General features: G+C 48.6%; 1 protein-coding gene across 2 annotated transcripts in view; it reads right to left on the bottom strand.

Moving 5' to 3' along the window:
* CARD11 (caspase recruitment domain family member 11) overlaps window positions 1–10,268 on the bottom strand; it is a 113,623-nt gene extending 103,355 nt beyond the window's left edge. The window contains exon 1 of one of the 2 annotated variants that reach the window (XM_079120447.1): window positions 10,107–10,268. The gene's annotated coding sequence lies outside the window, so the exon portion shown is untranslated. The remainder of the gene's footprint in view (window positions 1–10,106) is intronic. The other variant, XM_079120443.1, reaches the window with a different exon arrangement.
* Between the last annotated feature and the right edge of the window lie 14,841 nt (window positions 10,269–25,109).

Here is a 25,109-nt window from a genome sequence, read left to right as displayed (position 1 = left end):
TTGAAGTATAATAAAATGCACATATTTGAAGTATGCAATATGATCAGTTTTGACATGTATGTAACCAATACAATCCATATAAAAAGCATTCCCATTTCTTTTGAAATACATTTATCATCCCAAGCCCTACCTAATCTTCTCACTTGACATATGAAGAAACTGAGCCCCAGAGAGAAGAGACTTGGTCAAGACTGGCCAATGGGCGAGTGGATCCAAAATCCAAATCCCCCTTTCTAAATCCAGCTGTTGCCCATCTGCTGCACAAAGAATGTGCATCTTCCCCTCCAAGATGCATTAACAAGGCAGAAGAATGACTTTTCATGACCTTGCCTGGGAAAATTGGTTTTTCTGAGCAAATGGACAAATTACTACTCCTAAGGTACCAGTCAAAGACAACTCCAGGAGTTGCCTGAGCAACTGGCAGGAGAAAGAGAGGGTTTAGCACTCAAAAACCCCAAGTTTGATTTCTGGATCGGTTCTTAATGGACATGTCAAGACTCAAGTTCAGGAGGGGAGCCTGGGCAGGAGATACAAACCTGGGAGTCACTGGCCCACATATGACTTCTCAAGCAATGAGGCAGGTGAAAACATCCAGGGAGAGGACTGAGCTCTGACAGGGACCTCAGAGATCAGGAGACACGAGCCATCAGGGAACAGAGGCTGGGAAGCAGCAGTCAGTTAAGTGGGAGAAAAACCAGGAGAGGGGCCCACAGCCAAATGAACATGTGTTTCCAGGGGGAGAAGAATCAATGGTATCATGTGCTGCGGAGACCATGAACTAAGAAATGGCCCAGATCAGAGCTGTTTAAATGGGTGCCCAGGTACAAGCCCCACTAAAGTGGGTTCAAGATGGAAGGGGAGGAAAGGAGCTGGGGACAGCCAGGGTAGACAACACTTTCCCAAAGGGGGATTTGCTATAAAGGTGTTATCCTCAGATCCTCAGGCTGTACCCCTAAGCCCCAGAACCTCAGAATGTGACTCTACTTGAAGACAGGGTCTTTAAAGAATAGATTAAGTTTAAATGAGGTTTTTGGGGAAGGAGCCACTAAGACTGTTGTTCTTTATGCAAATATAGAATTTAAGGGAAAGAACATTAAAAGGGACAAAGGAGATTTCCATACGATGGAGAAGAACCATCGACGACCATGAACCCTGCTGTACCTCAAAACACGGCTGAGAAAAACACACAGCAAAACTGATGGAAAAATGAGAAACTGGGAAAGACAGTGTCAGTGGGAAACTTCAGAAAGGACCCTGAGAAGGGGACCAGCAGGTACATTAAAAGGTGACCAAAGATAATCAACCTGTTCTAACAGAACCAGAGAGCTCTGTATCGAACAAGTAGGGAAGACAAATTCTTTTCAAACACACATAGAAAAATTCTTACAAAAATTCACCATGAATTAGCCACAGAGAAAATTTCAAGCAATAATGAAAAGCAGAAATAACATATGGCATATTTTCTGGTGAAAACATGATAAAATTTTAAAAAGGAAGCTGTATGGGGTGGGCCCTAATCCAATCTGACTAGTGTTCTTCAAGAAGAGGGATTGGGGGCTGGGGATGTGGCTCAGTGACAGAGCACTTGTTTAATATGCATGGGGCCCTGAGTTCAATCCCAGTACTGCAAAAAAAAAAAAAAAAAAAAAAATCAAACGAAGAGGTTGGGGGTGCAACTCAGTGGTACTGTAGGGCATGCTTAGCAGGCACAGGGCCCTGGGCTCCATCCCCAGCACAAATAAATAAATAAAAGGAAATCAGACACACAGAGAGACACTAGAGATGAGCTCGAACATCCAGGTGAGGACATAGAGGAAGGTGGCTGTCACAGTCAAGGAGCGAAGGTTCAGGGAGCACTAACCCGCCAGCTCCTTGAGCTCAGACACGCAGCCTCCTGAACTGTGAGACAGTGGATGTGTGTTGTTCAAGCCGCCTGGACCATGGTTCTTTGTTTTGGCAGTCCAAGCATATTCATTTTTTAAAAAACAGGTGTGGTATGGTAGCACAGGACTGTAATCCTGGAGGCTTGGGAGGCTGAGGCAAGAGGATCATGAGTTCAAAGCCAGCCTCAGCAAAAGCGAGGCACTAAGCAACTCAGTGAGACCCTGTCTCTAAATAAAATACAAAATAGGGCTGGGAATATGGCTCAGTGCTTGAGTGCCCTGAGTTCAATCTCTGGTACAAAAAAAAAAAAAAAAAAAAAAAAAAGAAGAAGAAGAAAGAAAGGAAGAAAAAGAAAAAAAAAAGGGTACAGAGACAGGCAGTGATAGCTGGAGGGGAATATGAAATCCAGACAGGTTGGTTAGTTGGCACTAAAGCTGGGGGAAACTGTGGCCTCTCAGTACTCTGACAGGAATGATCCTGTAGAGAGAAGTGGGTTGATGTGCAGGAGAGAAAGATACCAGAGAACTTCACTGGATAGACAAGGCGGCTCTGGGGCCTGGTACAGAGGTGGGCAGGGCAGATGGACAGATGTACATCTTGGAAACAGGGCGGGGCTCGGGCAGCGGGTAGAGGAGGAGGTAGGGCCACAGGGTTAGGGCCAGGATGGCCTCTTAGGTCCACTTTGTCTGACTATACTACAAAAGATTGGGATTTTTCAAAATGCATTTAAAATTAAGTAAGAAAGAGATGAAGTTACATAAAATTTCTCTACAAACCAAGGGGCAAGAGGTGGCTCTGTGCCTTTGAACAGCCTTCTGCTGATGCCGTAGCCACACCTAACAGTCAAAGAAAACCAGCGATGCTTCCCTACCCATCACAGTGAGGGATGGGATGGGGCTCAAGGATGGAGCACCTGCCGGGCATGCACAGGGCCCTGGGTTCGGCCTCCAACGTGACGACAAAAAAAACCCATCCCTTCCCTATTTGACCACATTCTTCAGTCTAGAACCTCTCCAAACTGGGACAGCCCCGTCAAAGAATGTCCCGAAAGAATATGGGAAGAATGGGCTGGGGATGTGACTGGGGCACAGTGCTTGCCTGGCATGTGTGAAGCCCTGGGTTCGATCCCCAGTGCCAGGAAGAAAAAAAAAAAAAAAGTCAAAAAGAATATGGGAAGAAGCACTTTTCCATTAGCGTGTACGCTCATAAGAATGGGCTCCTTGGTCTACCTCTCTGCAAACAGGGATGCCCTCCCCAGTTCCCAAAGGAGCATGTGATACTGAAGACAGGAGGCCTGGGAAGAAGTGCAGGGTATCATTATCATTCAACTGAATGTTTCCCTTGAACCAATTTTGCTTGGATCCCTTTTTTTAAAAGACTGTTTCTTAGAAGACTTGAGTCAATCACATAATCCTTTCCAGAAGCAGGGAACAAAGCACTAGTGTCAATAAAATGCAGTTTTACTCCACACTAACATTTATCACTAAAATAATAATTCACTAAACCTCAAATAATACTGTCACAGGGCTTCTGTTTGCCCTGGGATGAAAAAAAAATTAAAATAAAAAAACCACATCATTCTGCTGATACGTATGAGAACACTCACAGTAGTTTCGCCGCAGTGACCCCAAAGTGCAAATCATGCAAATGCTTATCAACAGACCCTTTCCACCAAGATGGTGCTGGAAGCCAAGAGCCTCCTGCCTCTCGCAGGGCCCGAACAAATGTCAAGCTCTGAAGGTCAAGAATGCAGAGCGAGAAGGTGTTAGGATAGTTAGCTTTTCATTGCCATGACCGAAATACCTGATGAGAATAACTCTCTAAGTTATGGCTCATAGTTCCAAAAGTTCAGTCCATGGGAGGCTGAATCCATTGCTCTGCACCCAAGGTGAGGCAGAACATCGTGGTGGAAGGGTGTGATGGAGGAAAATAGCTTAGCAGAGAATAGTCAGGAAGCAGAGAAGGACAGGACAGCCCCTCCTCAAGTGATCCACCTCCTCCAGGCATGTCTCACCTACTACAGTTACCACCCAGTCAGTCCATTCAAACTAAGACGAACTGACCAGGTGACAGCTCCCATAATCATTCACCTCTGAATATTCCTGCACTAACACAGGAACTTTTGGGGTACACCTCATATCCAAACCATAACAGGCAACCATGGTCACACACACACACACACACACACACACACGCACGCACACACACACACACAAGACAAGGTGGCTCCGGAGGCAGCCTGGGTCCAGATATCCTCAGAAGAGTGCTGTGCTGCCTGGAGAAAAATCTCCATCCTCACATCCCCTCCACTGAGTCTGCCATGAAATTAGAAGAAACACACTCGTGTTCACTGTGGATGTCAAGATCAATGAGCACCGGACTTTAAAAGGCTGTGAAGAAGCTCTGTGACATTGATGTAGCCAAGGTCAATACTCCATCAGGCCTGACAAAGATGAGAAAGCATATGTTCCACTGGCTCCTGATAACAACGCTTTGATATTGCCAATGAAATTGGGATCATCTCGGCTGAGTCCAGCTGGCTAATTCTACATACACATTTTTTTCACCATAAAAAATGTTTATCAGGAGTAGGATGGATAAATTGTGATGCCTTTGTACAATGCACTATGAAACAACAGGCTGGTGCTGTGCACCACATGGATGAGCCTCACACACATGGCTGAGAAAAGAAGCTGGGGACAAGAGAACATCCCCTGGGCTCCATGTACATGGATGGCAAAGCCACAGGGATTTGGCAAAGCTAAGCAAAGCCACAGGGGTGCTCATGTGGGGCTGGGGGAAGGCCAGACACTGGGAAGAGGCCTGAGAAGTCCCCATGTGCCCTCAAAAGGAGTTATTCCTGGATCTGGGTGACTGGCTCCATGGGTACACAAAAAACCCAAGCTTTATGCTGAAGATTCGTTCCTTTTTTTTTTTTTTTTTCCTGGTACTGGAGATTGAACCCAGGGGTGCTTAACCACTGAGCCATATCTCCAGTCCTTTTTTTTATATATATTTTATTTAGAGATAGGGTCTTGCTCTGTTACTTAGGGCCTCCCTAAGCTGCTGAGGCTGGCTTTGAATCCTCCTGCCTCAGCCTCCTGAGACTCTGGGATTACAGGCATGCACCACCACGCCCAGCTTTATGCTTAAGATTTGTGAAGCGTACTGTGTGCTATATCTTAATTTAAAAACTCCTATTTCTCACTGAAGGGTGCCCCAGTTTTGCCTTTCAGCAGGAGAACTGAGGTCTGTGATTCCTAGCATGGCCCTTTTATAAGGACTCAGCAGAAATGAGAATTCACTGTAAGAGAAAACCCCCTTTTGCATTAGGAAGGGATCCTGAAAAGCTGAGATTCATGGTTAACAAAAAATGCAAACGAAAGACAAAGATACAAAATAAGTTTTAAAATTTTCCCTTTGCAGCCACTGAGCTCCCTCCTCCTGCCATGAACAGCCTCTTAGAGGACTACTGTTTTCTTCCAGAAGTTCGCTGAGCATCCCCACAGACCCGCCTCCTCCTCTTTAACGGCCTCAAAGAATCCCACCTTGCTCTGGAGAAGCACGCCTGCCCTTTCCAGCTTTTTCCTGTAATAAACAACGCTCGCAAGAACATCTGCACGTCCAAATCTTTGCATGTTTGTACAAGTGTGTCCAGAAGACAGTTTCGTAGAAGCAGAATTCCCATGCCAGAGGGTCTGTTCACTTCTAAAGCTGGTAAACAGCATGGCGTTGACAGTGTATAGCAATGCCCGCCTCCGCCTTCCCTTGCCAACGTCACGTTTCAAACTTTTTGAGTGTTGTCAGCTCAAAAGGTAGAAAAAAAAAATGTGATGTCCCTCTTCTATCACTTGACTTCGACTTAATCACAACAGAAGCACCTGGACCGATCTGTTCAGACTATGCTCGTTGCATCCTTAGCCATTTTCCCACTGCGCTGAATTCTCCAGCTCTGGGGTTGGTCAGCTGTCACCAAGGGTCCATTCCTGCTCCGCCTGTGCTGTGCATTGGCCAGATGTGGCCACACTCACCCCATCTGTCGCTTACAGAGTTGAGTTGCTTCGACAGAGCCCATCTGGCTCAGAAGGCCTAAAATATGTACTACTTGGGCCTTCCAGGAGAAAACGTGCTGATTCTGTTACCTAAGTGATTGACAAGTGTTCTCGATAAATTAGGGAAACGGCTCTTCCTTGCGTGGATTCTGTTTTGCTTTTAACTCATCGCTATGTTCCACCTCCTGGTCTCAAAATAACCAAGTCAGAAGCGCAACCGAAAAGCAGAAGCCCTCCGAGCGCTGAGACACATGCGGTAGGTACGTTTAGAAACACTGCTCAGCATTAATTTAGGGAAGGTATTTTTATACTTGTTTGATACATGTGACTTTGCTGAAGCCACACGGTCATGGGTGGTTGCCTGGTCCCAAGCACAGAGATCTTTCTAGAACAGGACCTTACCTCTTAGGCATGAGGGCCACACCAGGGGTACAGTCACTGTTAAAAGCAAAGTCCTGGCAGGCACTGCCTTTGATACCCTCAGGGTGTGTGAAATTCAAGGGATAGAACATGGGGGAGTCCCCACTCTGTCCCTGTCACACCTGTGAGTAAAGGTCACACATTCCTGAGACAGAGGGGGCAGGAAGATTATATGCTGCTCACAGAAACCAGTGGGAAAAGATGGATGCCCCCTGGGGGACAGACACACCACTCTGGCCCTCAGGCCTGCGAGGATCATTGCCCACCCAGCGGTGGTCGAGAGGACAGAGCATTTAGGTTGAACAGATGTGCTTGTGGGAGCTGCAGGTGGGAAGAGGGAGCAAATGCCAAGCAAGAGGAGAGCTTTTATTATCCCCTGGCACTGGGCCACAGACACCCATCACACAAATTTGACAGTGATCATTATAATCTCTGAGCCCTTGAACCAATCACAGTCCCAAAGATTACTCTCCTGAAAATAGCCACCCCAATAAAACCACTGACCCAGAGAGCAGGTGCCTCAAGGAGGGTGAAGGGCAGTCAGGGGCATGTTCTTTGCATGTAGCATGTATTAGCCATGTCCTTCCCATGCAGTCCTGCCTGGCAGCAGAGGCTGGCACCCAGGAATCTGCTCTTTTTAATTTTTTTTTTTTTTTTTCGGGCTGGGGACAGGTAGCTCCATGGTAAGGCACCCTAGCACACATGAAGCCATAGGTCCAATCCTGGCATGGCAAATGAAAGAATTGTAAAAACTGTAATTTTACTTTAGCAAAAGAGTATTTTTAACGGTTTTCTCAAAAGTTGTCTTTCCCCTTTCTTTCCGTTCTCAGATTTCATTCAATCCAAATATATTCTAGACCAGTTGGGTAGTGTAACCACAGCAGAGAGAAGAGTATATTCACAGGGTAGATTTACTGAGTGTCTGCTCTGTGATTTTCTTAAATTTCAAAATTCTACTGTAAGACTGTGGATGCAGACAGGGAAACTGAGGCCAAGGCATACTAAGCCAGGAAGTCCTCCGGCAGGTCTGTAGGGGGAAGCAGGTACTGTCTGGCCTCTGAAATCCAACCTCTGATCTGTGCCCAGATCTCAGTAGCAATTGCAAAAGAGTAATATCTTGTATTTTTCTCATTTTATGCCCAATGCCGTGGGCAAGGATGAAAACAACTCGTATTAAAATCCTGATTCCATTAGAGAAATGGTGTCAGAAAGTTCAAGGAATGACAAGTCTGTCCAAGGCCCCACAGCTAGGACAGCACCCAGACCTGAAAGGAGGCAAGTTGAGCCCTATTGCTTTCTTCCCTCCATCATGAATGCACACATCTCTTTTGCAGATCTGGTTTTGCAAAACCACAGCAACCCAGCCCTGCTGAGTCAGAGTGGCCATCTGGGATTCTGGCCCACATGGGGCTTAACCCCCATCCTGTTGACCAGAGACACTGTCTTCAAAGCAGAGAGAATAGATGATGGTTTTTAACACGGATTGGAGCATTGTTCAGCATTTGATGATCTTTCATAATTGTCCTCTGAAAATCAGGACTTGATGAGACCTCACATGCACTATGTGCTACAAGCAACTACAGTCACAGGAGTCTCTTCTTCTCCACCACCTCAACCTGCCACCCCCAAACCACAGACACACATCCCTTCTGGCCTGGGGAGAAGTCTCTAATGGGAAAGGCAGGGGACATGACACAGGAAGGTGGAGAAAGAATCCCGGCCTTGCCTTCCTGCACAACACCAGCCTGGAACCGTTGCCTCAGCCCAGCCATGCCCCACACTCCCTCCACCAGCCTCCCTCCTCCGAGTTCTTTCCCATTTGGTGTCCTCAGCCACACTGCCAACAGTGCCCCCAGCCTGTGCAACACAGCCTGCTTAGACAAGGACCCTGTGCTTCCCACACGAAGCCACCTATGCAGTGACCATTGGCTCAAACACATGTTGTTGCCTTCAGGAGAGTTAAGTTTAAAGTTTATTTTTTAAATTGCATAAAGGATGGGTGAAGCCAGGCATGGTGGCACAAGTCTGTAATCCCAGTGGCTGGGGAGGCTGAGGCAGGAGGATCTCCAATTCAAAGCCAGCCTCAGCAACTTGGCAAGGCCCTGAGCAACTTTTTACTTAGAGACCCTGCCTCTAAATAAAACATAAAAAGGGCTGGGGATGTGGCTCAGTATTTATGCATCCCTGGGTAATAATCCCTGGTACCAAAAAAAAAAAAAAAAATGTGGTGTCTCCATACAATGGAACACTAATCAGCCAGAATGAGGAGGCAGGCAGCCACAGGATGCACCTCAAGGTGATGCTCAGGGAAGTGACCAGATACCAAACATCAAACACTGATTCCACCTGGGTGAGGTTCCCAGAGTAGTCAGATCCACAGACAGAAAGTGCAATGCTAGGGACTGGGGTGGGGCTGGGGGGATGCTATTGTTTAAAGGGGACAGAGTTTCAGTTTGGGAAGGTGGAAGCGTTCTGGAAGTGGACGGTGGGATGGCTGCACAACAGTGAGAATGCACTTAATGCCGTAGGACCATACATTAAAAGGGGTTGAAATTGTTATTTTTATGTTATGTATATTTTACCACCTTTTTTTTTTTTTTTTTAAATCACGTCAAAGATCATTCATGTGCAGACTGGAGACTAATCAGAAGGGTAAGGTACCAGCCTTTTTGATTCCTGCCTCATAAAATCCATGCAGGTGCACACCCTTTCGCTGAGATGCGACAAGGACGAGGCCGGCTGCCTTGCCCTCCGAGCACCGCTGGCCCAGGTGGAACTATCTGCTGCGTACAGATGCCTTGGGGGTGGAGACAGCTGGAGTTTCCCGCAAAGCACAGCAGCGGAGAATTGGAGCTAAATTCCTATCCTCGCATTAATTCCGGCTCCCGGGATTTCCGGCACACATTATGCGCCGTTAGGCACTAAATAAACGTTGAGTGACAGACCAACTCCCCGCGCCGCTTTCTAGTAGATCGGTAACCTTAAACCTCCAAGAGAAGCCGTCAGTGTCGGGAGAAGATTTTTTTAAAATCTTCGAGACCACGCCGAGCACGCAGAGGTCAGTTTGGCACAAGAGCCAGTCTGTGCAGGCGGCCTTGGGCTGAGACGGCGAGCGGTGACACAAGGCAGCCGCTCAGGTGACGTCCTGGCCACAGCCTTACGCAGACACAGCTGAAGCACAGTTCTGTGTCCCGGTGACTCCCTCCAACCGTGCTCGGTACCCAAGGCCAGAAAAGCCCTTCCTACCTCTGAGCAGAGAGGGCGCCGCAGAGCACCAGTGGGAGCATCCGGGAGGTGACTTCAGGCCGAGGCCACCAGGGCCCTCTCCGGCACCCTGCCATCCCCCTCCCCCTCTGCACGCCGAGGGAGGGGCCGGTCCTCTGCCCCCTCCGCACCCTCGGGGGGTCGCCTCCCAGCCTGAGCCGCGTGGCCACCCCTCCGGAGCCTCTGAGTCAGGCTGGCTGTGGTCGGGCAGCTTCCGGCCTCTCAGGTGTCTGCGGAGGTTCTACTCCCGCCTCCGGGGCAGGTGCACAGGGGCGCCCGCCGGCCCCCCGTTCATTCAGCCCCGTCCTCTCTAAGGAGCGCGGGGACTTGGCCAGGGAGACACGCGGAGGCCACAGGGAGACCGAGGAGACCGGGCAGAGCAACGACGGGAGGCAGCCACGGGGAAGGACTTGGGAGAAGGAGGGCGAGGAGCGGGTGGGCCCCGCTGCCCCGCCGCGTCCCTCCGGGGTGTCGGCCTTCGCTTACCTCGGCGCTCATGCTCCGCGGGCGCGGACGCCTCCTCCGCGCAGGCCGCCGGCTGCCTTCCGCGTCCCGCGCCCACCGTCCGGTTACCGGGCAGCAGGGGCTGGCGCGGCCCGGGCAGGAGTCCGGAGACCAAGGAGACCGAGGGAGCAGAGAGGAGAGAAAGTGTGTCATAGGCTGGGAGGGGCGGGGGAGGGAAATGCAAAACCCGACAGGAAATGAGACTAAAAAAATGCAAAAGGTTAGAAAAAGAGATAAGGAAGAGGGGGAAGGGCGGGGCTCTGGTCCTGGGCTCGGGAGGGCGGGCGGGAGAGGTGGGGCACTGCGGGGACGCGAGATCTGAGGGCCAGCGGGGGGACTAGGGGGACCCAGGGCCAGGTCACCTGCCTCAGGTGGGGCGAGGGGCCCAGTCTGGGCTGTCAGCCCCCACCAGCCTAGAGAACCCATGGGATCCAGATGTGGCCTTGGGAAGGGGCCCTTTCTAGGTTCCTCAAGGCCCTGATGGGCGACCCCAGGCAGGGGTCCTGAGGAATCCCGGAGTCACTGCAGGGAGGGAGTACAAAGGAAAGGGAAGCAAGGAATCCCGCAGCTTTCCACGCACCCCAAGTCCCTTTCCTCCCTCAGTCCTTGTTCTGGAAGCTTCCTGGGGCTTGCCTGCCGGTCCGCACCTATCCCAGGGCCTCTCACATCCCTCATGGATGTCATGGTGATAACCTTGACCCCCCCACACTCAACCTGGCTTGTGCCTTAAAATTCCATTGAACAGTGCTTGTCAGGGAAATGGCAATCTCTGAATGCCCCTATTTTGAGGTAGGACAGAAGGAATTAAAAAAAAAAAAAAAATAGGTGGAAAGGAAACCTAAAGGAAGAACAAGGAAATAAATTCTTAGAGCTCTGCAGACTCTCTCAGGCCTGTGGCTCCCAAGCCAGTCTCTCTCCCAGGCATCTCAATACTTTACCCCAAAGGTTATCCAGGGAGCCCCTGTCCCTGCTTTGATTTCTCAGGTGCTACCTGATCCCATCCCAAGGGCTTACCTGAACTGTGGACTCAAATACCTGGATGAAGGCTGGGGTGTAGCTCCGTGGTAGAGCGCTTACCCAGCATGCCCAAGGTGGAGGTGGGGGAGATTCAGTCCCCAGCACTGCCAAAATAAATAAATAAATAAAAATGTAAAACATCTGGATGGATCAGGCAAGTGCCTTGGGTTCCAGCCTTCTGCCTGTGAGTAGCCACTATCCCATTTCCCTGACACTTCCCTTCTGCCTCAGTTTACCACTACCTTCTTTCTCTTCCTCTTTTTATTCTTAGGAGAGTTTTGAGGTCCTGCGGTGGTGGTGGTCAGGGGAGGCATTCAACAAATTAACAGCTATTCAGGAAGATAAAGAAAGCTGGGGATGTGGAGAAGGTACAGAGGAGCCATGTGGAGGAGGGCAGAGGTTCTGATGCCCTGGCTGGGGGCCGGGCAGGACATGGGTCTGCTTTCTGTAAAGCACGCTCAGGAATGTTAACAAGAACCACAGAGAAAGTTCCTGAAATAAACACTAGGTCCGCAGCTTCTGAGTCCTCAGTGCCTAATGTCACATCTCACTGCCCTCCTGGGATCAGAGAAGTACAGCGCTTGCTTTTTGTGAAACATTTAAATCTGTAAAGGAGAATTTTGGCTTCCCACATGCAAGATCTGAAAGGTAGGTGTTACTTAAAAACAACAAAAACTGCTTATTGAGATATGAATATGGTCAAGTGCACACATTCTATGTAGAGTTTCACAAATTTTCATAGTGAACACAACCATGTAATGCACACCCACACTGTGTTCCATCAAAACATGAAACTTCTGTGTCCCCAGGAATCCCCCTTGTGTCCCCTTCCAGTTACCGTCCCCCACTGGGTAACAGCTTTCTGACCTCCAGCTGCAGAGATCGGTTCTGATTGTTCATTGACTTCATATAAGTGGAAGTATGCACAGCTTGCTTAAGTCTGGTGTCTTTCTCTCAATATTATGCTTTTGAGATTTATCAGTGGGATTGGATGCAGGTATAGTTCATTAAGATATGCCCCCCAATTTTATTTAAAATTTTAAACATTCAGAAAACTTGGAAGAATTGTGTAGTGAATATCCATTTACTCCACCACAGATTCTACAATTCATTTTTCTGTATTTGATTTATCACATATCTATCCTTCCATCCATCAATCCTTTTTTTATTTTTAATTTTTTAAATTTTTTTAGATGTTAATGGATCTTTATTTTATTCATTTCTTTATATGCAGTGCTGAGAATCAAACCCAGTGCCTCACATATGCTAGACAAGCGCTCTACCACTGAGCCACAACCCCCAACCCCAATCCTTTTTTTTTTTTTGATGCATTTAAAAATAAGTGTAAGTCACCCTAAATGCTCCATCATGTATATCATTAACTCAATAGCTTATATAAGGTAAAATTTACATCCAAATGTTAACTCTCTGCTGAAATGAGTTTTGATAATTGTGTATACTTCATAGCGCAAACCCTTTTGAAGACGTGGAACTACCTAGTCCAGTGTGGTGGTCACTAGCCGTATGTAACTATTATGCACTTGACAGTTCTTCCAAGTTTTCTGATTGTTTTTTGTGGCTGGTGTGAATAGGAACTGAATTTTTAATTCTAGTTAATTTTAAGTCATCCTAATCTAAATCTAAAAACTCTTCTGTTTCTGGAAAAATTTTAAGTCTATCTGAAACAATTTCAGTACGTCAATCCACTTACAAACTTGACAGAACTTAAATACAGGCCAAGTATATCTGAGCAAAATTAACGTCGGAGCAGATGTGCTATAAACCGCTGAGTTTGAAGACTTCGTGTGTAAAAAGGAGTACGAAATATCTCATTAAAATTTTTTATGCTGATTGCATGCTGAAGCAAATTTTAGGTAAGCTGGGTAAAATAAATTATTAAAAGGAATCGATCGAATCTGTTTTTCTTTTAGCATTACCACTAAGAAATTTTAAATCACACATTTTATTTCTATTGGGTGAGTTGCATAGGATATAGAACATTACATCACCCCCACAGAGTCCTCTCTCTCCAAGAAAACGGGATTCCTCGAAGACCCCAGAGCAGAGGTGATCCCAAAGGTATTGAACGAGGACTTTTGGTTCAGGACGACTGAGCACATTTGTCTGAAAAGTGATAACAAGAAATAGTGCAGGGAGGGGTCGCAAAGGTGGGAGAGAGAGGCGAGACCTGCCATGCATTTCTGGAGGCCAGGAGGCAGGTGAACAGGAGCCCCGTCCAAGCCTGCAGGGGGAAGGTAGCCTGGGCGCCTCGGCCGCTGGCTCGGTCAGGTTTGAGCCCTAGGCAGGAGCAGTGGGAAGGGCAGATGCAGATGGAGGAACTGTGGACGGCATTGCTAGGACAGGAGAGTCTCCATTTCCCTGCTCCAACTTTCCACCATGTGACTGCATCCTCTCCCTGAGGCCGAAGTCAGAGAAACATTTCTAAGGAGACCTCAGGGGTGAGTGCTCTCTGAATAGGGGGCAGCAGACGCAGGAGACCCCTGCGCAGGTGACATTCAGCAGCGGGGCCCTGCCTGGGCTTCCTAAAGGAGCGCACTGAAAGACAAACCCCCCTCTTACAAAATGTCTCATCTGTTACGGATTGATTCTTCTGTAAAATATAATAAAAATTAATTACTAGAAAATGGAATTTTCAAAAAAGATACCGACGACACAAGCCAACCGATCATGCTTGGTTATTGTGCAATGTCAAAAGTGCCATCAAAGTTTCAAAATGCTTAGTCTCAGTTTCTGTTCTTGTCTCGGATGGTGCACCCAAGGACGTGGGCCCACGGGCCAGATTTTGCAGGGGATGGGCCTGGATCAAGGTGGTCTGCTGATCCCCAGCACCTGCCCCCCAGGTCCCAGGTAGAAAAGGAGAGGAAAACATCATGATAATCCCCCTGGACCTTGACAAACATGGACGGGATTGGGCAGATTGAGTGAGGAGGGCTGAGATGAGCAGATAGTAAAGCACCTTCCAGGGGTGGAAGAGGAAGGAGCATGGAGACCAGAAAAACCTCTGGTGAGCATCCCTGGAATTCAAGCAGAAATCACATCTGTACAACCAGAACAGTCACTATGGGATAGGTCGCCCGAATAAGTACCAGTTCATGAAATTCAATATAATTCCTAAATATAACATAAATTTGAAGAAGGTCTGTCCAGTACGTCCTCCTAGGCCAGAAAATGAAAATAATCTAAAATGAAAAATCAGAAAAGTCAAGACATAAAGAAACAATCAGGAAAAACAAGTGTCTATTTAGAGCTCTAGCAAGAGGAGAAGAAAGGGAGAGAGAGATTGATCATGATAAAGTAATAAAATGAATCAGGGCTGGAACTTCACTTTGAGAAGATCCAACAAGAAACAGGTTAAGGCAGGTGTGGTGGTGAGCACCTGCAGTCCCAGCTACTCAGGAGGCTAAGGCAGGAGGATCACTTGGATCCAGGAGCTGGAAGCCAGCCTGGGACCCTAGTCCCATAGTGGGACCCTGTCTCAAAAAAAGAAAAAGGAAAAAAGAATCATGTGAATGAATAAGAAAAGATCTGCACCTAGATAGATCCTCATGAAATTCTGAGACAGAAAGGAAAGAAGATGCATAATGAGAAGACTCTCAATCTTTTAGAGAAAGACAACAAGCATACTGAAGCCTAGGGGTTTGGGATGTGGACAGATGGGGTAGTGCTTTGGCTTCCTCAGGGAGGGCTTCTTTAAATTTAGAGGTCAAGTGTGAGAGCAGAACCAACACATTCTTAGACTTGTAGGGACTTTGGAAATTCAGTTCCCGAGCTCTCCTCAGGAAGAAGCTCCCTGGGGACTCTAGTGAGATCGGAAAGAAGACAGGATCCAGCGAGAGGTTAAAATAAACCAGGAGGCAATAAAAAGAACAATAGAAAACAGCAATTGTGTGCTGGGCACTATGGTGCCTGCCTGGGATCCCAGTGGCTCCGGAGGCTGAGGCAAGAGGATCGCAAGTTCGAGGCCAGGCCTCGGCAACTCAGCGAGGCCCTAAGCAACTTAGAGAGACCCTGTTTCAAAATAAAATATTAAAAAGGGGCTGGGGATGTGGCTCAGTGTTTAAGTGATCCCTGGTACTAAAAACAAACAAACAATTGTGTTTTTAAGGCCTGGGAAAAACTCAGTATATACCAATACTTTCAGGAGACCCTGACCAGTTAGCAAAAGGATTGTGGCTGTCAAAAGAACTGAAAAGAAGCCAGATGTCATGGCACACACCTGTAATCCCAGCGATTACAGGGAGGCCGAGGCAGGCTCAGCAACTTAGGAAGACCTTGCCTCCAAACAAAACAAAAAATTAAAAGGGTTGGGGAATGTTGCTCAGTGGTGGAACACTCCTGGGTTCAATCTCCAGTACCAAAACAAAAACTCTTGACATAGCAGAGTGGGCATTTTAAGCCAGAGCCATCCAGAAGTCTCATTTGGTCAGAAGTGGTTATTTCTAAGGAGTTTGACTAGGAAGGGAGTGAACAGGGGCCAAATGGATGTATTTCCCCTTCCCTGTGGGTCCTACAGTTGTGGCTTTTCATTACTGTCATAAAATACCTGAGGCAGGCAACTGTACAGTGATAAAAGTTTCTTTCAGCTCATAGTTTTGGAGGGGAAGTCCAATCAGCTCAGGACAGGCTCTGCCAAGTCCCCGCTGGCTGCATCACATTGTGGCAGTAGGCTACCTCTGCCTTGTCTCTTTCCCTTTCCTTATAAAACCATCTAAATTCAAGAATGGGGGCTCCATTCTAATGACCTAATCTAATCTAATCGCTTCCCAAAAGTCTTACCTCTAAACACTACTATTAGTTTCCACGCTCTTAAGATAATTAATGTAAGACTTTGTGGATTAAAATCCTCCATGAGTTTGCAAATTATATCCAAACCATAAGCACACTCTAGTCTGACAAATGTCTGTTTCCACATCCATTTCACTCTTTCCTAAATTAAAAATTAATCATTTCCACAAGAAGCATGCATGCATGCATACCCATGAGTCACCCAGTAATAAAACCCGGGAGGGACCCGATCAGTTTGTTCCTTGGCCTCTCTGTGCTCAAACATTCAAGGTATCTTAGGGTATGCAGTGAGGTCACTGGGTCACTCTCGCAACTAAGCATGTTTAGAGAAAGATCTCTTTTTTGTCTGAAAATAATCTTGTCTTTCTTCTGGTCCCCTCCTGTATGTTAAGAGGAAAAACAAAACTTTAGTCCTTCTTGCTAAAACCCAGCACAGCCCAGTATTGTTAACAGTCCCTCTACAGAGTGCTGGGTCTTTCTAGATTTAAGACACTTGGTCTCTCCAATAGCTGTCCCCTCCCTCTGCCTTCTGCTAAGCTGGCTTCCGAGCACGTGGGAGAAGAGAGGTTTATAGGTCCTGCGAGGCAAGAGCCGTCTCGGGGTGCCGAGCCTTGACCCTCTAGCTCAGGTCTCCAAGCCAATGCCTATTCCTGCCTGCCCTGCTGGAGTTCATGGCCAACTCCTAGCTCCTGTACAACCCGCAGCCTGCTCTCTCTCAGCCGTGCTCTTATCTAGTCCGGAGGTTGCCCTGCAGCCGGCACTGAGGTGTCTACTCTCATGGTGCCTCAGAAGGTTCCCACCCACCATCCACAGGACTAGAGCTTAAGAGCAGTTGGAAGCCTTTTCCAGACCTTTCCGACAAGACCCAACAGAGGATTCAGTGTTTGCACGGGCAGCTGAGACTCACCTCTAACTCTTGCACTCTCCCCTCTCTGACTCCTGTTCACCCTTGGAAGAATTCAGTAGCCCCATCTCTGCTCCTAGGGAGGCACAGGAAGAAGGTGGGATCTGCCTGGTGCCCGCGTCCGCCTGGGTGCAGCTGTCCCTGCTCTTTCCATCCAAACAGACAACTAAAATAGCCCCTGAGATGGGGATTCCAGCGTGATTTACGGAGTGGAGGCTTTCAGGAGAAGGGTGGATAGGGAAGAGCCACCCTGGGGACGCATGTCGCTGTCCCAGCCTCCTCTCAACACGAATTGCCTGTGGAGGTGGCTCCCTGCTGGGACGAGGGGATTGTGGTCTCCGTGGAAGAGGTGCCTAGCCTGCCTGCTCTTCAGGCAGGTTCCTGAGCTCAGGCCTTCTCAGAAATGGAAAGGGCGAAGCAGTAGGAGGGATCCACGTTGGAGCTGCAGGATCTGATTTGGTTCATTAGATGAGTTCCAGTGGGGGAATTGTCAATTTGATTTGCTACGTTCCCCTTTTTCCATTATTGTTCCCCCAAACATTCGGCATGTCTACCAAGGCTCCCTGTCCTCCGCTCCTCCCCCTGACCAACTTAAGCCATATCCAGTGGCTTAAGGGCTGCCTGATCCAACACAGGAGATCACAAAGGGGATAAAGGAGAGGCTGGGCCTCTCCCCAGAGCCATCCCAGTGCTGTTTGGAGACATTTCTGTATTGCGCTGAGAGCAAAATGGAATGAGAACAGAGCCCAGGGGACTGTCTCTCCAATGACCCCTCCTTCGCTACTGCTCCCTCCTCCCCTCCCCTCCGAGAGCAATCCCATCGGTGGCTGCCTTTAACTCCAGGAAAATCATTCCTTATCAGTGCTGCAGTCACACGCCTGGGACAGCACAGAGGCATTTCACAAACTATTGATCTGAGAATTAATATATTGCTTTTTTCCCAGATGCGGCACCTCACTGCCATTGTATATATTAACACCCCCCAAAATAGCATCAAAAGCAAGACAGAACCTTCCGGGCCTTTAATTATGTTTTACGTACTTGATACTTTTATACTGTTATTGCTCTCTCTGCCCCTGCAAGCTCATGCCTCTTCATTTCGGATTGTTTCCCCGCCATCTCCCTATGCAGAGATGATTCCAGAAAGGCATCAATGTGTCCACATTGGCCCCTCACCACCGATTTAAAAAAAAAAAAAAAATCACCCGCTGAGAGGTCCATTTACTATCCTGTCTGCTGAACACCTTAGCTGACCCTTGACTTATTATTCCTTTTTCTTAAATTCTGGCGGAAACGTGGCTTCTATCCAGGAGGAAAACTTCCCCCTCGGTAGACTGGTAATGCGCATTCTTCGGTTCTCAATCGCTTGGCTTAACCCACAAGAAAGAGCAGCCCATGTATCTCAGAGGGGAAAGATAACCTTGAAACTCACCCCACTATGGCGCTGAGTGGAGGTACTTCTGCAGGAGAAATGTGCAAGGCCTTGCAGAGTCAGGCAGCAGCCCCGCGGAGAGGGCTGGGGAGCTTTGGCCCAAGCCCCATATGGGCCTCTCTTTTCCATGGAGGCGCCATCTTTGCACAAGGCAGATGTCAGGACATAGGATCACCCATTTCCTGGTGCTCTGTGTATTTTTCCTTTCCAGGGGAATGGATAGATGACAGTCTCCAAACCGGACCATCATTTTCTTTCCCAGTTAATCAACATTAGGGTAATTGGCACATTACATCCATTTTTTAGTGTGGTAGATGTGCTTGCGGCTCCACATAAATAATGAATAATCACGTAATGACCAGAAATGTGTGGCAAGCCATTGCGGCGAGCACATAATGGATGTTTTGTTTGTCTTCGGGGACTGTATTACCAGCGTGTAACTGATTAGGCTTTAAAACGCTCTGGGTTACCTGAGGCCTGAGAGGTGCTCCATCAAGTTTGAGTCTGTTCCCTTCCACGTGGAACCTAAGGACAGCCCAATATTTGCTTTTGGTCCCCCTGTTTAAAAATGGAAGATATTTAGCCCTGCTCATCCATCACCTTGCCTGCCAATTGCTTTCCCCTCTCCCTTTGCTTTTAGAGAAAGCAACTAGAAACACCCAAGCAATGGAAATGACTCTGAGTTATGTCTGTTTTTAGCACATGGTGCTTGAGTAGCAAAGTCAGGGCTCATTAAAAATAGGAATGCTGTAGCTTATAGAATTGGCCACTTTAAACACAGCTGTCTACACCCCAGTGGTTCTCAAACTGTTTTATAGTGGTCTGGGTTTTTATGAGGCGTCTCTCAGTATCTGTGTGCATAACACACGCCAGTATATTTCCCTAAGGTTCGGCTGGGCACAGGAGTCACAAGATCACTCCAGCCAGCGAAGGCGTAAGCGTTCCATGATTAATGTGAAAACCACCTGTCACTTTGTCAATGTTGACACGGATGCCTGACAGTTATGTTGCTACTATTTAGAAGAATGATTTGAATTTCTGACCATGCGCTTACTGCCGCTTCTCAGTTTAAGCCTTAAAATGTTTCATCTCATGTAAAATTAAGTGCATTGTTATCTGCTTTGAACTGACCTGTACATAGAGAGTTTGGAAATGGATGTGGTTTTGAGCTTGGATTTTTCTCAGAGACTCTCAGGTCCATCTGAAGTGTTCGCGCTGACGTAGTCAAGTTCGGTGGGAAAGAACACAGAGAAACTGCACAGCGGCTAATAAAGGGTTAGCTGTGAGAACTAATAGGAGGAAGGGAAGCTGGAGGAGGAGGAAGTCAGACAGGGAGCAAAGAAAGAACAGAACGGTTGAACACAAGAGGAAGAATGAAGCGCTGATCAGACAGAAGCCAATACTGGGAAGGCTCCATAAGGTTCAATAATGTTCAGCACAAAATGTCAAGGCTAAATGCACTGAACGAAGGCACCGAGTGCTGTCCAGGTGGAGGACTCTCATCTGGCAGCTGGTCTAAGGCACCTGTCCTGAGCACTGCCAATAGGAGGTACATGCAGCAAAATCACAAGAACAAACAGCAATACACACACACACACACACACGCAGCGCCTGTCGGCACTAGCTCTTGAACCAGGGAAAGATGAGACTAAATTACAATGTCGAAATGGCCCATACAATTTTCATGGACTTGATTGGAGAGATGACTTTATGAATAACTCTTTGGATCTGCTGGGGCTGCATGGATCACTCTGGGTACGGATAGTTTCCTTCAAGCGTGGCATTCCAACCCTCTGTGATGCAGCCCATCCCCGTTGATTTTCATCTATTGATCTCATGTCTTTCAACCTTGCTGAACTCATTTTTTATTTTTGGTGGGATTCCTTGATTTTTTTTTTTAAACAAAACTATGTCACCTGAGAATGGAAATATTTTTACTTCTTTTCCAATCTAGATGCCTTTTATTTCTTTTTCTTGTCTAATTGCTTTAGCTAGAACCTCTAGGAGGGGTGAGCAGAGTGGATGGCCCTTGTCTTGTTGCCATGGGAACTTACTCTGAAAAGGAGCTATGTGGCTGGGTTGGGGGGGCAGGCTGTACAACCAGGAGTTCTCTGAGTGAGCTCCCAGGTAGAAGACAAAGTTTATCAAAGTTCAGGTGCTAAATATGTGTTCATCTGAGGCTCACAAATGCATTACTAAAACCCTCAGTCACCACAGCAATTGTTTAGAATTAGGCCAATCTAAGATACTTTTCCAGGGAGGAGCAGTTGATTGCTGGCATTGTGGACACTTGCTGGCATGTGGTGATATAGAAACCCACTGACTTTTAGTTGGTTTTAGGTTGTTTTTGAATTCTCTGCAAAGAGAATTTTGCCTGCACCTAGGGTAGAGATGGCTCTCACTGCCCTACCCAGGGTGCACCAAAGCTTACCCCACTCTTCTCCAGGCCCTTGAAAGCCCCTGTGACCTGTCACCCTCTCGTCCCTCTCGTGTGCCCACTGACTCGCCCATGGGCAGGTGCAATGTCTGACCCCTCCCTGTCTCCCTCACAGCACAGCACAGAGCCCCTTGGCAGGGGTCTCCAGAGTGCCTCTGTGGTGGTCCAGAGAACAGACACCGGTCCTGGGGTCTGCAGGGTTCGAGTCCCAGGACCCTCGAGTGGAGTGGAATGGCGTCTCCCAGCATCTGGGTTCTGCTGCCAACTAGTCATGTGATTCCTGGGCCTGCGGCGCCGCTCTTTCGGTTTCTCTTCTGTGTAATGGGTACAGCGGTGCAGCCTCCACGGGCTGCCTCCACTTCAGCCTCCTCCCCTTTCTCCTCCGCCTCTTTGGCTGCCCGCCTCACAGTGGAAAGTTTGGTTAACCTGCTTCTGGAAGGAGTGAGAGGGCCCTGAAAGAAAGGGGAGAAACCACCTGCACACCTCCCTCCTCCCCTGCCAGTCAGGAGCTGGCCAGGTAGGGATTTCTAGGGAGCTCGCCTGTAGCAGGGGAAGCGGAGAGGGCCAGCCTCCTCGAGCGAGCCCACGGGCCCAGGCAGCTGTTTCCAGGGGGGAAAGGGATGGATGGTTCCGAAAGAGGAAGTGGGGGCTCCGGAAGCAGCTGTAGGAGGAGGGCACCATGGGGGCCCTGCCCAAGGCCCCTGGTGCTCTCACTTCTGAGGACGGAGACCCATCTTCACTAGTGGCCACCACCTGGGACTCTCTGAGGGCCTTCTCTGGTGTAGCGGAGCACCAGGAACAGCTCTCTGCCAAAGCAGGGAGGTGGGTGAAGGATACACCCTCCCCGACTCACCTCTCACCTGTCTGGCAGGGCGACTCCTGATGTTCCACCCTGCCTCCCGGGGGCCCCGGCAGGGCTGAAGTCCAGTTGCCCAGGTTGCCCACTGACACCACTGAATCAATAAGAAACGCTTTTTATGTTGTCTTCCCTTGCCAGTCTCACTTCCTCACCCCACCCCCCCCAACTGGGGACTTTTGGGACCATCTCCTATATAAACATTTTGCCCTCAAATCTTTGTTTCAAAGTCTGCTTCCAGGTGCATAAGACACTAGCATAAGACAGGAAAAGGCAAAGGGGGAGAGATCAGAGAGAGGGCCTCTCAGGGATCAGGAGAGACCAGGGCCACACTAGTTTTCCAGGTTGCCACAGTTCCCAACATGGGGCAATGTGCCAAGGGCAATTGCAAAATCACACACTTCTTTTAAAAATATTTTTTTAGTTGCCAGTGGACCCCTATTTCCTTCATTTATTTATATGTGGTGCTAAGGCTCGAACCCAGGACCTCACACATGCCACTGAGCCAAAACCCCAGCCCCAAATCGCACACTTTTAAAGCTCTTTTTCACATACAACGTGACATCATTGTGCTTTTCCCACTTCTTTTGAAGACACGTCGATCCCTCTGCAGAACGGGTGGTGTGGGCCAGTGGGCGGCACCATTTGGCTTTGGCAGGCGAGGCGACCCCTTTCCACGCGGCAGTGCGTCTCTGGGACCATGGCATGATGAACAATATCGTGGAGATGACCTCCACCTGGGGGGTCCCTTTGGGAATGTGCCGTCTGGGTCAAATGACCTCCCCAGGGAGACACAGGAAGTTGTCTTTGAGAAGCTCTTTCCAGAATCTGTGAAATGGGAGCAAGAGCCCAACCTTACTGGTGTGTTGTGAGCCCTCAACGAAACGAGTTGGTGACACACGGCGCTCTGGCCAGTGCGGGACAGTTGTTTCCTCCTGCCCCTCCACACTGGCCTCTGACTTCAGGGTGGGGTGAAGTGGGGCTCTGCGTGGCTTCTTTAAAGCTCCCGGGCTTGGTCAGATGGAAGGCGGTTGATGAATATAAAACACTGCTCGGGTTGCAACGGAAGCTTTACGCCAGGGCGGTGTAAACGACAGTGACATCAATAAAGAAGAAAGGAGTCCAGGCTAGGCCAGCTTTCCCCCTCAACTGTGGGCTCTGGAAAGACAAGACACCCTCAGAAGGACAGAGCTGGATGCGGAGAGGACCCCCAGAGCCAGACCATGGGAGGGGTTGGGCACAGGGCTTGGGAAATCAAGTCCATTCATTCCTGCTGGGCTCAAGAATTTGGAGAAGTAAAGCTTTTTCTTCTCTGTAGGTGACCCTGGCCACCCCCTCTACTCTCCTGGATCTACTTCGTCACCACCTGGGGCGCTTTCCTCCTTCCTTCTCACCCTGCTTTGGTCACTTCCTCCCCCACCGCAGTGCAGCCTGGTCTTCTACCTGGGCAACTCCCATCTGTCCCTCCAAGACCAATCTCAAATGCAGTCTTTTCTGCAAAGACTTTCCAAATCCTACCCAACCCGAAGCTGGAACTCTGTCTTCCATGTCAGGCGCCCTCCTCTGTACCAGCACCATGCTGAGCCCGTTGGCTAGTATCTCAGTTATTCCCCATGATAATTTCATGTCTTCGTTTGGGCCTCCCCAGAAGCTGACTCTGATGCTGGAATTTCTGTGCAAATGGTTTATTTTGGGAGACCATCCCAGGGAGAAAGGAATGAGACCCAGAAGGGAAGGAGTCAGCACAGGGTGCCGGTGGTGAGTGCCCCCAAGGGTACTGGAGAGATGTGGTTAAGGGAAAGAGTGACCTTAATTTCTTTTAGCTGAAGACCTGTGCTTTTAACTGTCCTCTCCCTGTAGAGGCTGAGCTTTGAAGTCCAGTCCCCTGGGATGATCACCGATGAGCAAGGTAGGGGCTGGGGTAGTTTGATGCCACTGCACGTCCCTTAGACCTAGAAGCCCAGTACTGCTTAGCAAGCCGAGAGGTGTGCGTGGTCTGGAGGGGGTCCCAGGACTGTGCTGGCTGTGGTTACTCCACTCTGGGGGGTCCATCCCCATTTTCTAGCCCAGGAAAACAGATGCTACGACAAGGTACAGTGAGTTACAGTGGTGGCCAGTAACTCACAAGGGAACTGAGATTCAAACCCAGGTCTGTCTGATTTTAAGCACTGTCTGCTGTCTTCTGGAGATTCCCGTGGTCTCTTGGTGAGCATTCGCCCCTGGCCAGCACCAAGAGGAGCTGAGTATACAGGCGAGGGCTCCCTCGTGGTCCTGAGGGTCAGCTGGTCAGACCACCCGCCAAGGTCAAGACGTGTTGAATTTCAATTGGAATGGGAGGGTGGAGTATGGAAAAGGGCAAGTTCACCCTCAGAAAAGAAGGTTGCTCTACATACAGATAGGATGATGACACATCCCAAGGAGGAGTCACTTTGTGGAGTGTGACTAATTTTTGTTCTGGGACTCAGGTTTCCCCTCTCCCCAACCCACCCACCCTGTGTTTAGTTTCCCCTCTTGTGTTTTATTTTCTGATTTTGACTAAAGGTGAGAAGGGTGGAAAGTTATTATGTGGAGATTGGAAACCAGGCTGCAGTGAGGTGGGAGCCCCAGAGCCTGAATCCATGCCTGTGCTCCCGCCTAGCAGGCTTTGGGGGTCAGGGGTCACACTCATAAAGCATCTCAACCTTCCTCCACGGTTAGAGCTGCTTAATGGCTCTGCATAAATATGTCTCCAAGAGCCAGCAAATTAATGACTCATAGGACCCTTGAAAGCCCCATGAGCAACGAAACTGAAAAGGAGACCCAATTTGTTTGGATCAGAGTTGCTGGGATCAAGCTGGATTTGGCTTCCTCTGTTTATTCAATTTGTTTCCCAAATTGTAAATTTGGGGAAAACAGACCATTAAGGAGGAAAGGTGCTCCAGGGGACTTGAAATGTCTGAGCAACAGGTAAAAAGCAATAAAATATCAACTGGATTGTGTCTGAGGGTCTCCAATGCCAAGGATGATCACAAGAGACAGAAGCCCACCTTGGGGACAAGTGACCTTGGGCAGATTACTCCTTTCTCCCAATTTTCCAGGGCAACAATTTCCAGTTTGTCAAAATGAAAGAGAAATGTATTATTTGTGTCTAGAACCTGGAGTTTGGGGGTCTTGGGAAATACTCAGTTCGGATATGCAACACATGTTTTGGGGGGGCTTGGATTGTTCCTGGGCAATCTGAGCTGTTCTTACAAGAAGTCCTCTCTCTCTCCAATGCTTTGAAATCCCTCCAGCCCCCCCACGGCAGCTGGGGAAAGGCTAAGCACCTCGATGTCCTACGAATCTGGGCTAGAGGTAGCTGTCCTCCACACATCAGCTCTGTGACCTCGGGCAACCGCCTCCAAATTCCTGCTCACTTGAACCTCGGCATGTTCCCTTCTTTGCAAATGTCACTGGCTAAGGACAGGATGAGATAATCCTGAATCTAGGATGGGTCTCAAATCCAAAGATGGGTCTTCTTCTAAGAGGAGACCACAGGGAGAGACCACAGTGGA

This window comes from Sciurus vulgaris (assembly GCF_902686455.1).
Source record: "Sciurus vulgaris genome assembly, chromosome: 18".
NCBI classification, from domain to species: Eukaryota; Metazoa; Chordata; class Mammalia; order Rodentia; family Sciuridae; genus Sciurus; species Sciurus vulgaris.
The sequence above is the reverse complement of the archived record's forward strand: the minus strand, read 5'-3'. Positions and strand labels throughout refer to the sequence as shown.